Source organism: Bubalus kerabau, chromosome 5 (genome assembly GCF_029407905.1).
Source record: "Bubalus kerabau isolate K-KA32 ecotype Philippines breed swamp buffalo chromosome 5, PCC_UOA_SB_1v2, whole genome shotgun sequence".
In the NCBI taxonomy this organism is placed as follows: domain Eukaryota; kingdom Metazoa; phylum Chordata; class Mammalia; order Artiodactyla; family Bovidae; genus Bubalus; species Bubalus kerabau.
The window spans coordinates 80,636,455-80,651,124 of NC_073628.1; positions in this window are offsets into that span (position 1 = coordinate 80,636,455).

The following is a 14,670-nucleotide window of genomic DNA, read 5'->3' on the forward strand; positions in this document are numbered from 1 at the left end:
CCCCAAATGAACCACCTGCAAACAAGCCCTTGTTTGGGGCTCTGCTTTTCAGAGAGAAGCTGGGGTGAGAAAGCTTGTGTGGCTCACAAGCTGGCAGGGAAGGCAGGTGAGACCAGTGCTGGGTCAGCCCAAAGGGTGCAAGCAACCCAGATGTCTGTGAGCGGATGAGTGGGTAAGCAAAACGTGGTCTAAACACACAATGGGATGTTATGTGGCTTTAAAAGAGAAGGGAATTCAGGCATGCTACCTGGATGATCCTGGAGGGCATTATGCTAAGTGAAATAAGCCAGACACAAAAGGACAAATGATGCATGATTCCGCTTATTTGAGTTACCTAGAATAGCTAAATTCATAGAGACAGATTGCCAGAAGCTCGGGTGAGGGGAGAATGAGGGAGTTATTGTCTAAGGAAGAGTTTTCAACTTTGCAAGATGAAAAGAGTTTGGGAGATGGATGGTGGTGATGGTTGCACCACAATGTGAATGTACTTAGTGCGTGGAATTGTACATCCCCAAATCAGTAAGATGGTAAAATTTCATGTCATGTATGCGTGCTCAGTCACTCAGCTGTGTCCGACTCTTTGTGACCCCATGGACTGCAGCCTGCCAGGCTCCTCTGTCCATGGAATTCTCCAGACAAGAATACTGGAGTGGGGTGCCATTTCCTTCTCCAGGGGATCTTCCTGACCCAGGGATCGAACTCCAGTCTTCCACTTTGCAGGCAGATTCTTTACCACCTCGGCCACCAGGGAAGTCCCTATGTTATGTATATTTTGTCATGATTGAAGAGAAAAAAATACTTCTAAAAACTGTTCTAAATTTTTAAAAATTCTGTGCTAATTTCTCGCTTCTGCTACTGACCCTGGTTGTGAACCTAAATGGTTCTCTAATGTTGCAGATGACACAGTCTCAGGGAGACGTTCTGGGGCATGAGAACACATCTTCTAGTCGATTTCTCTGCCTGTGGGTCTGGATGGCCCAGCAAGGGGAAGAATGAGTTTCCCCAGCCTTTGTTCCTAGTCTGTGAGAAAGCAGGGAAGGAAGGACCAGGTAGAGGCGGCCCCTCCACCACGCGCGCCTTTCCAGGATGGCAGGGGTTCAGGTGTGGACTCCAAGCCCTCTGTTGCACCCGCTGTGGGTGTGCTCCCAGACCCGACATACCATGTCTGTCAAGGAAGGACCGACGGGCTCAGACACTTGGGTCTAAGTCACAAGGGCTCGAGGGTCCTTGGATCACTGCATACAGGCTCCCTGTCAGGGGAGTAGGGAGACACCTCCTTCTGGAGAGGACAGATTCCTCTTGGCTTGGTTATATGAAGTCTGAGTCAATCACCAAAGCTCTCTATGGCAATTTACACAAACATCTGCTCTTTGTAATGAACCCTCAGAAATCATTCATTCACTCAAAGAGCAGGCACTGTCTCCCAGGTGGCAGACACAGAGCTGAGCCCCAGGATAATACATATGATGGAGACAGACCTGCCCTGCCTTCCAGCAGCTTCCAGAGCAGAGGGTGGGGAGGACAGGAGACCGGAGGTGACAGAAAGCTGGGTGAAGCCTCTGATGGGGGAGGAGGGCTTTGGGCACAGCAGACAGGAAGGTTGCTTAGTGATGCCTAAGTTGAGATTTGAAGATTGAACAAACTTAGCCAGGCAAAGAGAGAGAGGGGCAAGTGTGTTGGAGGCCGGGGAAGGGCATGCATGATACCCTGGGGTCCAGAGGCAGGACCCAAGCAAAGTGGAGTTTAGGAGAAACACGTGGTATGATGGAAGAGGGGTGAGAGGCCCCTGGTGGCAGAGGCCCTGTTGGTTGTGTGAAGCAGATTGGGCCACATTCCGAGAATGGTGGGAGAGCCTGGAAGATCTGGGCAGGGACTGTGAGGTGGCTCTGCAGCTGGTGGGGAGATTCCCCTCATTAGCAGAAGCAGCCACAGCTTCCAGGCTCTCAGCGTCACCCCCAGGCACCTGTCCAGCCTGCTGGCTCTCAATGCTGGCTTGCTCCGTGCCCAGCCAGCCTGGGAGTCAGAAGCCGTTGAATCGCTTCTTCATCCAGGAGCCTGTAAGCCCAGAGCCAGACCAGACCTCAGTCTCTGCAATGGAGAATGTTAGTCCCTAAGTCGTGTTCGACTCTTTGTGACCCCCACGGACTGTGTAGCCCACCAGGCTCCTCTGTCCATGGGATTCTCCAGGCAAGAATACTAGAGTGAGTTGCCATTCTCTTCTCCAGGGGATCTTCCTGACCCAGGAATCGAATCCAGGTCTCCTGCATTACAGGTAGACTCTTTAATAGAAGTAGGTGGAATTCTGAGGGTTGCAAATAAGCCCACATCTGATTTTCTGAGTAAGTCTGCCCAGGGCAGTGTTCCCGGGAACAGCATCCCTGTGACCCAACATCCTTTTGCTCTTTGGGTTAAGACTGAAGGCTGATGTGGGGACTAGGTCTGTTCAACTGTGCCAGGACCACCCTGCAGCCCACCTTCATCTCCCCCTGTGTGTGCATGAGCACATGTGCACACACACACACACACACACACACACACACACATATCACACACAGAGTCTTGGAAGGCGGGCCTGGCTGCTGTGCACCAAGGGCCAAGGGGATCCCTTCTGTGGGCAGCAAATGGTCCTTTGATGGGAATTGCAGAGACTGGAGTCCTGGGGCCACGAGGGACCCCAGAGTTCATCTCTCTATTCCTGCTGCTGCTAAGTCACTTCAGTCGTGTCCAACTCTGTGCGACCCCAGAGACGGCAGCCCACCAGGCTCCACCGTCCCCGGGATTCTCCAGGCAAGAACACTGGAGTGGGTTGCCATTTCCTTCTCCAATGCATGAAAGTGAAAAGTGAAAGTGAAATCGTGCCCGACTCCCAGCGACCCCATGGACTGCAGCCCACCAGGCTCCTCCGTCCATGGGATTTTCCAGGCAAGAGTACTGGAGTGGGGTGCCATTGCCTTCTCCATCTCTCTATTCCAGTAGTTCCCAAACTTTGCTCGTTCATCACCTTCACCTTCTTTGAACATGCTTTATTTGCTGATATTTTTCATTCAATTGATTCATTTAAAATCAAATGCACTGATTTAAAAAAAGAGAATGCATTCTTATTGGCTAATGAAAAACTATTTTCACTTTCCATAAACAGAAGTTTAAAAAATAAAAGCCTAAATATCTGAAGAAGTTTGTCCATATACCATGTCAAATCATTTGGTGTTCCCCAGTAGGTAGGTGTTGGTAAAGAATCTGCCCGCAAGGCAGGAGACCCAGATTCGATGCTTGGGTCAGGAAGATCCTCTGGAGAAGGGAATGGCAACCCACTCCAGTATTCTTGCCTGAAGAATCCCATGGACAGAGAAGCCTGGCGAGCTACAGTCCTTGGGGTTGAAAAGAGTCGGACGTGACTGAGCAACTAAAGCTTAACTTCACTTCAGGTGTTAAGGTAGCTGTATCCCAGTTGGGGATTTTCTCTGGATCTGAGAGCTTTTTTTTTTTTTTTTTTTTGAAGCTTTACAATCTTTAAAATTTTTTATTTTATTTTATTTTGGAGTATAGTTGATTAATAAGCTTCAAGATCCTACTTGTTGCAATGAAGACAGAAGACCCGCATGCTGCAACTAAATTGTGGCTCAGTCAAAAAAGCCCCAGAGCTCTCACACACTTCCTGTTCCCTAAGGGGTAACGCGGCCTTCCTCAACGTGGCCACGAGGCCTCCACAGTATGCAGCAGGTTCAGGGTCTCAGTTCCAGGCCTCTTGAACCCACTTTTCATCCCTCGCTCATGGCAGGCAGTGTCTGATTTCATTTACTCAGTACTTCTCTCCAGACTGGAGCGTTCTAAGGGCTGGCTGTGCCACTCATGTTGACCCCTGTCCCCAGGGGTCTCTCTCTATGTCTGGAACAAGGCAGGCACTCAATCCATGTTGTCAAATAAACCCCAGGCCATGGAGAGCTCGTCAGAGTGAACGTAGCCCTTTATGCCCTCTCCTGCAGCTCTGATGTCAGGCTTGCATCTCCATGAGTGTCTGCAGGAACTAGACTGAGCCCCAGCCTTTGGAGGAATGAAGCACCACCCAGGGGTTGCCAGTTCACTGGGATTTTTTGCCACTTTCAGCCCACTTAATTCTGACAGACTTGAATTCAAGCACAACGCGAGGCCTTCCTTGGTCAGGACCTCCCCTCACGTTCTGGGACCCTCGGATTCCACGAGTGGATGGCACGAGACAAAACATCTCCTCTTCTCACTCTCTCCTCCTTCACCCTCTGCAGACTGCGTGTCCTGCTTGACTTTCAAAACACTGCAAAGTTTGCTTTAACCGTTTTACAATCTAGGAGGCTGGTCTACACCACCTCTAGCCCTTCCTGCCAACATCCAGGAGTAGACCTCCGCCTTCATCTCACACCTGGAGTTTCTCTCAAGCCATAGAAGGACCCAGGGTAAGGGGCACCTGAACTGGCCTCACACTGCACCTTGCGACCTGGGGACCCAGCTAAGCCAAGTGCAACAGGAGAAAATTGCTCAGCTGATGCATGATTCTTTCTCTAATACCATCACTCCCATTTCTCCATCGTCATTGCCCTCGGCTCCCAGACCTAACCGGGTAATCCTGGATATTAGAATCTGTGCTTTGCATCTCTTATGCCATATTATATCCCTTGTACTACGGGAACTGGATTTGAGCCTCTGCAGATGCAGAGTGAAGAGGGTAGCAGAGCCGGAAGGGATCCCCGGAGTCATGTGTTCACCCCTTTCTTGTAGAGATGAGGAAACCGAGGCTCAGGTTGGTGAACCAGGAGGAGTCACTCTTCCCGGCCACCCATCCTGTATTCTCTCCAGCAACCCAGGCTGCCTCCCCAGGTCCTTGCTGGAGCACCAGACCTGCCCTGACCTGTGGGGTTTGAGGGGAGGCAATCAAGAGGGACACAGGTGAGGCTGGACTCTGACCTCTGAGGAGGGCAACACGGGAGGCTGTGTTTCTCCCCACAGCGCTCCATCAGCTTTCAGAGAGGCAGCACTGGCTTGTCCACAAGGGTGAAGGACTTGGCAGGGAAACCACCTCCCAGCCCGGCTGGCAAGTGAGTCACAAAGAACGGAGCTGCCTTGATGATCAAACCTGGAAGAGAGAGGTGGACTGGAATGCAGAGCCGGTGGCCAAGGTGCCCTGTCTGTCTGCCATGAGATGCCCCGGGGTGTGATGGATGGGGGCTCTTTTCTCTGCCACGATCCATCCTCTCTTGCCCACATATACCCATCTGCCCTCCCTTTTCTCCTCCTCCTCCTGGCTTCCCCGTCTCCTGACTCCCCCGCCCTCTGCTTTCTCTCTCATCCCCGCACCCCTGACCCCAGCCCCTCCGCACACCTGGACTGTGCCCTCCACCAGCCCTGTCCTCTGTGGAGTCCTCTGATGCTGCTCTCCAGAAAGTGTTTGCTTCCTCCTCCTGGGCACAACCTGCACACAGCCCATCTCTGGGCTACCTGAGCAGACTCCAGGGTTTGCAGATCCTCCTGGTTCCTCCTTTGGGCACCACATCCCATAGCCTCTGTGCCAGAGAGCAAGGAGAGAGCTTGATCATGCTGACGCTTCTGCAGAAAGTCGGCAGCCCAGGAAGGCCCCAGCGTCCCTGGGCAGAGATCTGGAAGCGGTCCACTGCACCCTTGAGTGGTCAAGGTGCCCATCCCTGCTCCTGTGGGAACCAAGAGCAACATCACCTGGTCTGGTTTGGGCTGTATCTTTCACCACGAGAGGTCCTGGGTGCATGGTGGGCCTTGGGGGAGGAGGGAGGCTGTCCCCACAGAGCTGGCATCAGAGTTGTCTGAGGGCAAAGAAGTGAACCCATGTCCTAAAAACACTGGCATGGACAAGTTATAACTTCTCAAACCAGGGTTATGCCAATCAGAGGTTACCGTGTCTTACCCAACAGCTGCAGCTTCCAGAGTTTACTCTGTGCCAGGCGTTGTTCTAAGCAATCTAGGTCATCATGGTATTTAATCCTGATGACAAACTACAAGGTATGTGCTGTTAGCAGCCTTTCTAACAGTTCTAAAAACCTGCCGCTTTTCAGGTGATAGATCTGAGGCTTCGATGTCAAAATATTGCCTGACTTTGCTTCTGTAACTGACAGAGCTGAAACATAAACTCAGGTGTGTTGGCTTTTGATGCCCAGGAGTTTAAGAAGCAGACAGCATTGCCCAGATAGGGAAAGAGCTCTTTTCAGGATGGTACATGGAAGTGACAGAGGCAGGTCTCCTGGTTGCACCACATGATGCCTTTTGGTCCGTGAATAGTCAACTAAAGATATGGTAGCAATGGGTAACAGGTAACAGCGCAGAGGAGCGCCGGGCTAAGTGGGGATGGGACAGGCACGGCAAAGGCCAGAGGGGCAGTTCAGGCCATGGGAAAGTTCTTAAGTTTACATACATATTGATTTTATTAGGCTTTTAAAAAAATTTTATTATTTAGGCTTATTATTACAATGTGCTCAGTCACTTCAGTCGTGTCCAACTGTTTGTGACCCCATGGACCATCGCCCGCCAGGCTCCTCTGTCCATGGGATTTCCCCAGCAAGAATACTGGAGTGGCTTGCCATGCCTTCCTCCAAGGGATCCTCCTCATCCTGGGATCGAACCCACATCTCTTGTGTCACTTGCATTGCAGGTGGATTCTTTACCTGCTGAATCACCGGGAAGCCCTCCAGTATAGGCCTATAGAATGATTTACCTACATACCCCAAAGTGGTTGGGAGAACTCACTGAGATAGTGGACATAGAAGTACTGTGAAAATCTGATCACTCTACAAATACTAGCCCTTACTATCACTTTATTATCAGACGCTGGCAGTCCTAACATCTGGGACTTAAGGAGACTGATAAAATGACAGAGGGGAAGGGGTCGAAGAAGTCCCCCAGACACCTGGCTACCTCTCAGAGAGTCTTGGGCAGGGGGAGCCCAGAGTCTTTTGACCCTCTTGAAGGAAAAAAAAAAGCAAAACTACAAATGTGATGCTAATACAAAAATGGATATATATTTAGAATGAGAAATCACAACAAATTACACATTTCAAAAAGCTGACAACACAGACATCACCAAAAATGAGACACGAATAAGATATTTCATAAATCATTTTTATTGATCATCACTGTCACTCATCTAGAATACTTTTATCCCACATATTTTGTCTGTATGTTCTTTGATCTCCTCTTCCTGGGATGATAATTGGCATTGTCATTTTCTATAGAGAGAATAAAAAGATAATTCTGTCTTTCCTGTATGCATGGTTGATGTCAATTTGTTTTTATTGTTGATAGCTTGAAAATGCGCATCTTCTGGTTTCCCTGCTGGGTACTGGTGATGCTGCCTCTGAATTATCCTCCACCTGGGCTGCGCTGTGAGCCAGCTCCTGGTGGGGGTGTGCCCTCTGAGAATCCCAGCCTGTGTCCGCAGTCTGCGTGGCCCAAAAGTGTCCTGCAGCAGCTGCTTCAGCTGGGCCACCTCTTTGTCCAGCTCAACACCCAGCAACCTTGGCTTCTGCTGATCTAGTCCTGGGTGGGGGCAGGGTGGCCAGGATGCCTGGGTCACAGTGGTCTCTGAATGGGAGGCTGAGTGGCATCTTATTCTTCCTGGGATCAACATGTATGTGGCCTTGGTGAAGTGCCCCAAAAACAGGTGGGTGCTGGCCTTTAGGAGTAGAGCTGGATGGCAGTCTTGGGACCCTGCTGGGATGGCGTGTGAGCCCAGCTGGGGCAGTGTGCCCACCTCATCTGCATCTGCCATGGTCTCCTAGCTGCCCAGAGGAAAATGTGTTGGGACCATCAAGGCCTGTATGAGTGCAAGGCTGTGACGTGTGGACTGTTGGCCTTGGGAAGCCCAACATTGCCATTTCCAGAATAAAAACTCTGAGCCGTTCTTCAGTAAGGATGCCTAACTATTTGCTTAACAGAATGGTGTGTCAATCAATGGTGTCTGATTCTACGCAACCCCTTGGACTATATAGCCTGCCAGGTTCCCCTGTCCTTGGAATTTTCCAGGCAAGGATACTGGAGTGGGTAGCTATTCCCTTCTCCAGGGGATCTTCCGGACCCAGGGGTCAAACCCAAGTCTCCTGCACTGTAGGCAGATTCTTTAACATCTGAGCCATCAGGGAAGCCCTTTGCTTAACAGAACTTTGCCCGAATTCGACCTCCGAACCCTTTTACCTAATATCTATTAGCATCCTCGATTTGGGGAAATGTTGCTGTATAGAGACTTTTTCAGAGAAAAGTGAGGGTAGTTCATGTTCAAGACCCTCCAAAGGGCCCCACAGCAGCCCCTGCAACTGGTTTCCACACCAGGAAAGAGATGGGTCTGAGTACGTCCTACTCAGCCAAGTTACACTTTCAGTAAAGGGTTGGAACCAGGCCCACACCTCCAGACAATTATCTTTGGGCCGGGGGTGGGGAAGCAAGATCCCCACCATGCTAGATACAGAGTGTGACATCTGAGGGTTATTTGAGGGTTAAGTGCAGTGACACCTCAATGCCTGAGCACTCAATCAATGAGGCTTTTCTTTATCCTGTTTTCCTTATGCCTCTAGATTTCAGTAAGTTCAGGGTCAAGAGAGACTGGTCTCATGGCCTGAGATGCCACAAGGAAGACCCTCCAGAGTGCTGGGTGGGGAAGAGCAGGGACCCATGGGTGCCAGAGAAGAGTGGCCTGACCTGAAGGATGGAGGCTTGGGGTGGGGGTGGGGGTGGGGCTAAAAACAGGAGTGGCAGGAACACACTGCTACCTGCTGGAGGGTGCGGGGCTGACAGCTTTTGGTTGCTGTTTTAATATTTATTTTTTCATTTGGCTGTGTCAGGTCTTAGTTGCGGCATGAGGTATCTTTAATGTTTGTTGTGGCGTGTGAACTCTTAGTTGCGACATGTAGGATCTAGTTCCCTGACCAGGGATTGAACCTGGGCCCCCTGCATCAGGAGCGTGGAGTCTTAGCCACTGGGTCACCAGGGAAGTCCCTGGGGCTGACCATTTTGATTGCTTTATAGGACAGAAGGAGAAAGAATAGAGTCTTGAGAGCATCTACAAGTTCAAGAGTTTACTCGGTGCTGGGTGTTGTCCTAAGCAATCTAGGTCATCATGGTATTTAATCCTGACGGTAAACTACGAGGTGGGTGCTGTTAGGTGCCTCACTTTCCAGGTGACAGATCTGAGGCTTGAACGTCAAAATCTTGCCTCACTTTGCTTATGTAACTTACAGAGCTGAAATGTAAACCCAGGTCTGTTGGCTTTCAACACCCAGGAGTTTAAGCAGCAGACAGCATTGCCCAGCGTCCACTCCAAGCACCCAGAAAGCACAGAGCTGACCCTGTGAAACCGGCATTAGGAGCCCATGTGGAACTGCGGAGGCTGGAACATCCCTGAGGCTGGAGATGCCCACCTGAGACAGTGTTTGGCCAAAATAGAGAAGATGGGGCTGGGCCCCATGGACTTGTGAATTCAGTGTCGATGGTAGATAAGCACGGGGTTCAGTTACTAAATAGATGACTTGTCAGCCCTTAGATACGGAAGTGGCGGTAGATAAAAATCACTGTGAGAGCCGAAGTTAACAGAGAACAAGTTATGCCAGACCGACTTCATTCCTCATTCTGACTTTGCCCTGCCAGCCTGAGTCCATCCTTCTTTATGGCTTTGCCCTTCTGATGGTCTGGGGGTGGTGGAGGGGAACCTGCCAATGATGGCTGTTCTTTGAGCATCTGCTCCCATTTCTCCCGACATTCATGAGGACACTTCTGGAAAATGAGCTGGATGATACCAGGGTGGGCTGCTTTCTGATGCACTGAAGACCTGAGCCCCAAGGGCCACCTTTAGCCGCGACAAGCTCGGTGGGAGTCTCAGGAGGGAGGTGGAGACAGTTCAAGAAACAAAGAGGAAAATGTCACCATGACCTGACAGGAGAAAGCAGACACCATCGAATGGGCAGGTTTAATTCCATGTCTGGGATATCAGGGCAGGAAGCCAATGGTACTGTCTGGGTGAAACATTAATGGTAAAAGCATCTCTTTGAGTGTGTGCTCCAGGTCGGGCATGACTTGAATCACTGCACACGGATTCACTCATTATAACAAGCTTATGAAATAAATCTTATTATTTTCCATGTTTTACACTTGGGGAAACTGAAGCAGAGAAAGGTCACGATCAGCAGACTGATGAGACTGAGTTAGACTGAGACCTTCCTCTACATTGGGGAAGAGCAGCTAGTGTGTGCACATAAAGATGAGCCTCTGAGCTCCTATCCCCACCCCAGGAAGCCTTCCCTGACCCCCCAGGTGGGGCTGGGGGCAGCGCCACAGACTTGCCAGGCTGCACGTCCACCTGCTTTATCATTTCCTGTGTGTACATGTCATCTCGTCCATTTAGGGACGCTCGGTATGTAGCTCAGTAAGGTTTCAGGGGCCCCCCATTAATATTGATGAGGAGGTGGAAAGGACTTGAGAACAGAGGGGTGGAAAGAGCTACAAAGCAGGGAGGAAAGAAGGAAGTCCTGGGGCCCTGGCACCTGAGCATTGGCAAAGGTCTGGAGGGCACATGGGCCCCAAACTCAATGAAAAGCTGAAAGGATGAGATGATGTAGGCAAGATGCTTGTCATCCCCCAGAATGTGGTCTTGAGGGAAGCTGTGGAACATTCTCTCTGAAGTCTTTGGGTGGCCCGGGGAGGGGACTTGGTGATAGACTCCCTGGCCTCTCACGTTCTTCTCCAGCCCACAAGCCAAGAAGCGCCTTTGAAGTTTCTAGTTGTGAAAAGTGGCTGCCTTCCTTGTCCTTTTAAAAGCATAGAGATCTAAAATACATAAAAGAGACTTACTTGCATATTTCTGAGTCTGCTAAGAAGAGAAGCTAGTCTGCTAAGGCTACATACAGTATGATCCCGACTATGTGACATTCTGGGAAAGGTAAAACTATGTAGACAATGTTAATAGAAAGATCAATGTCTGCCAAGGGTTCAAGGGAAGGGAGGATGAATAGGTGGAGCACAGGGGATGTTCAGGGCAGTGACACTTCTCCATGTGACACTGTCCTGGAGGACACAAGACATTGCCTATTTGTCCAAATCCAGAGAATGGAGGACCCCCAAAGTGAACCCTGATGTAAACTATAGATTTTCGTTAACCCGGAATGTGAAGTCAAGTGGGCCTTAGGAAGCATCACTACGAACAAAGCTAGTGGAAGTGATGGAATTCCAGTTGAGCTATTTCAAATCCTGAAAGATGATGCTGTGAAAGTGCTGCACTCAACATGCCAGCAAACTTGGAAAACTCAGCAGTGGCCACAGGACTGGAAAAGGTCGGTTTTCATTCGAATCCCAAAGAAAGGCAATGCCAAAGAATGCTCAAACTACCGCACAATTGCACTCATCTCACACGCTAGTAAAGTAATGCTCAAAATTCTCCAAGCCAGGCTTCAGCAATCTGTGAACCATGAACTTCCAGATGTTCAAGCTGGTTTTAGAAAAGGCAAAGGAAACAGATCAAATTGCCAACATCTGCTGGATCATCGAAAAAGGAAGAAAGTTCCAGAAAAACATCTACTTCTGCTTTATTGACTATGCCAAAGCCTTTGACTGTGTGGCTCACAAGAAACTGGAAAATTCTGAAAGAGATGGGCATACCAGACCACCTGACCTGCCTCTTGAGAAATCTGTATGCAGGTCAGGAAGCAACAGTTAGAAGTGGACATGGAACAACAGACTGGTTCCAAATAGGAAAAGGAGTATGTCAAGGTTGTATATTGTCACTCTGCTTATTTAACTTATATGCAGAGTACGTCATGAGAAACGCTGGGCTGGAGGAAGCACAAGCTGGAATCAAGATTGCCGGGAAAAATATCAATAACCTCAGATATGCAGATGACATCACCCTTATGGCAGAAAGTGAAGAAGAACTAAAGAGCCTATTGATGAAAGTGAAAGAGGAGAGTGAAAAAGTTGGCTTAAAGCTCAACATTCAGAAAACTAAGATCATGACATCCGGTCCCATCACTTCATGGGAAATAGATGGGGAAACAGTGGAAACAGTGTCAGACTTTATTTTTTGGGCTCCAAAATCACTGCAGATGGTGACTGCAGCCATGAAATTAAAAGACACTTACTCCTCGGAGGGAAAGTTATGAACAACCTAGACAGCATATTAAAAAGCAGAGACATTACTTTGCCAACAAAGGTCTGTCTAGTCAAGGCTGTGGTTTTTCCAGTGGTCATGTATGGATGTGAGAGTTGGACTGTGAAGAAAGCTGAGCACAGAAGAATTGATGCTTTTGAGGTGTGGTGTTGGAGAAGACTCTTGAGAGCCCCTTGGACTACAAGGAGATCCAACCAGTCCATCCTAAAGGAGGTCAGTCCTAGGTGTTCATTGGAAGGACTAATGTTGAAGCTGAAACTCCAATACTTTGACCAACTGATGTTAAGAGCTGACTCATTGGAAAAGCCCCTGATGCTGGGAAAGATTGAGGGCAGGAGGAGAAGGGGACGACAAAGGATGAGATGGTTGGATGGCATCATCGACTCGATGGACATGGGTTTGGGTGGACTCCGGGAGTTGATGATGGACAGGGAGGCCTGGCGTGCTGCAGTTCATGGGGTCGCAAAGAGTCAGACACGACTGAGCGACTGAACTGAACTGAACTGAAGGTATCAGTTGTAGCAGGCGGGCACTTCCCTGGTGGTTAACACTCCCTGCTCCCACTGTAGAGGGCATGGTTCCATCTCTGGTTGGGGAATTAATATCCCATATGCTGAGTGACATGGCCAAAAACATTATGGCCGGCATATCACAGTAACGCAGATGTTAATAGCAGCAGAAACTGCCCTGAAAGAGGTGGGATATAGGAACTCTATACTTTCCATTCAACTTTTCTGTAAACCTTTGACAGCTCAAAACAAATAAAGTCTATTAAAGAAAACACAGATCTCTGTCCACACCAGCAGCGTAACCAGGAAATACTGGTGGTACATCCTTATGAAGTCATGGGCATCTGAGAACTACAGGGAAGGGCAGCCTTGTCACTGCCTGTGATAGATGTAAAAACAGGCACAGCCCATGCGAACCTGGCTCATGTCTGCTTCCTTCCGTTCCCCCCCTCAAAGTACACAACGGTGAGCATGCCTCTTGAATGGACAATGCTACACAGGTATAAAGAATCCGTGAGCAAAACCAATCTAATAGATTTGTTTGGGCTTTTAGTTGCCTCAAGCCATCATAGCAAAATGGACTCCATGAAGGTACACTGGCATCTGCTTCTGGCCAAGGGGTCCAGGCAACCATAGGAGGTCAGAACTGTCATGGTCGTGTCTCTTGTTTCCCACCTTGACTGAGGAGGCTGCAGAGTTTCTAGAGGGTGGACCCCCTCCTAAGGGGATGCTGGGTGGGGAAAAAGCTCCTGGGCTCCAGGTGCTCCACGGGAGGAGGAGCTCGGAGGGGGTGAGACACTGTAAATGGGGGAGGGGCGGGAACGGGCGCTGCTAAGGGTGATCCCGGGATGGGGCTGGGTGACATTTGACTCTGAATGTTTTTTTTAAAGTCAGGAAAGAGAATTTCACCCTGTCACAGCTGGAAGGGCTCTTTGAGACCATCAGCACCCTCTTAGGGTGCTTCTGAGGAGCTGAAGGGTATTACCTGTCCACGCCTGCAGCAAGGTGTTACCCTTCCCCCCTCCCCCTGCCAGCCTCTCCTTGAGACCCGGTGGGTGGTGCCTTCATCTGGGTTCCTATGTCCTGGACTCCTGGGCAAGCCCCACAAAACTGACAGACCTGCAGAAGACTCTCAGACCCACCCTGCCCCATCTCACTCCAGCACTTCCTGCTTCATACCTGCCCTGGCTTCCCATTCCCTGAAGAGAGCCATCTTCCTCCTTCACGTGGCACCAGGCTCTGGCGTCTGGTCCTGAGTTACTTCTCCAGCCCCTCACCACCCCCGCACCTCCAGGCCCCCGAGCACAGACCTCCTCTCCTATTTTTCCACCCCCAGCCCTCCTGTATCTCAGCACAGGCCTGTGCTTCTCTCCCAGCTTCCCTGAGCACTCCTCTCAGCCTGCTCCCAGCCCGAGGGCAGCCTCTGAGAGCCCAGTTCTGGGTCAGGCGTTCGAAGCTCTGGGTTTGTAGCTGCCAGTTTCCCAGCCCTTATTTCCACTGGACTAGAGTACAGAGAAACTGCCTGGCCTGTAGCAGGCTCTTAATAAATATTTATTGACTGAACAGGATCTATAAATACTCTTTTGAGCTCCAAGAAGACAATATCAATCTCCCTCCCACAGGCTCTATCTCATTCCCCCTTGTCCTAAGCTCTTAAAGCATCTGCTGGAGTTCAGGTTTCTTTATCCCAGGGTCTTGGAGGACCGGGATCCAGGATTCTCAGAGACCCTGAACACATGGGACAAGGTGCTAAACAGGGCAGGTTCGGCTTCCACGCAGGTAGCTGGGACCTCCTCTGGCCACTTAACACTGTGCACTGAAGGTTCCCAGGGACTGATTTCCAGTAGTTAAACAGGACCCAGTGAGGCTGCACACTCTGTGTTAAGTTTTATAGTTTCAATGCGACAGTGTTCAGCATCCGCCTTCTCTGACAGGTAAATGCTGCTCCCCAGGGCCCTGTTCTGCCTGCGAGATAGAGTAGGCATCTTTCCCAAGGACTTTCTTCTCTAGCACTTTGGA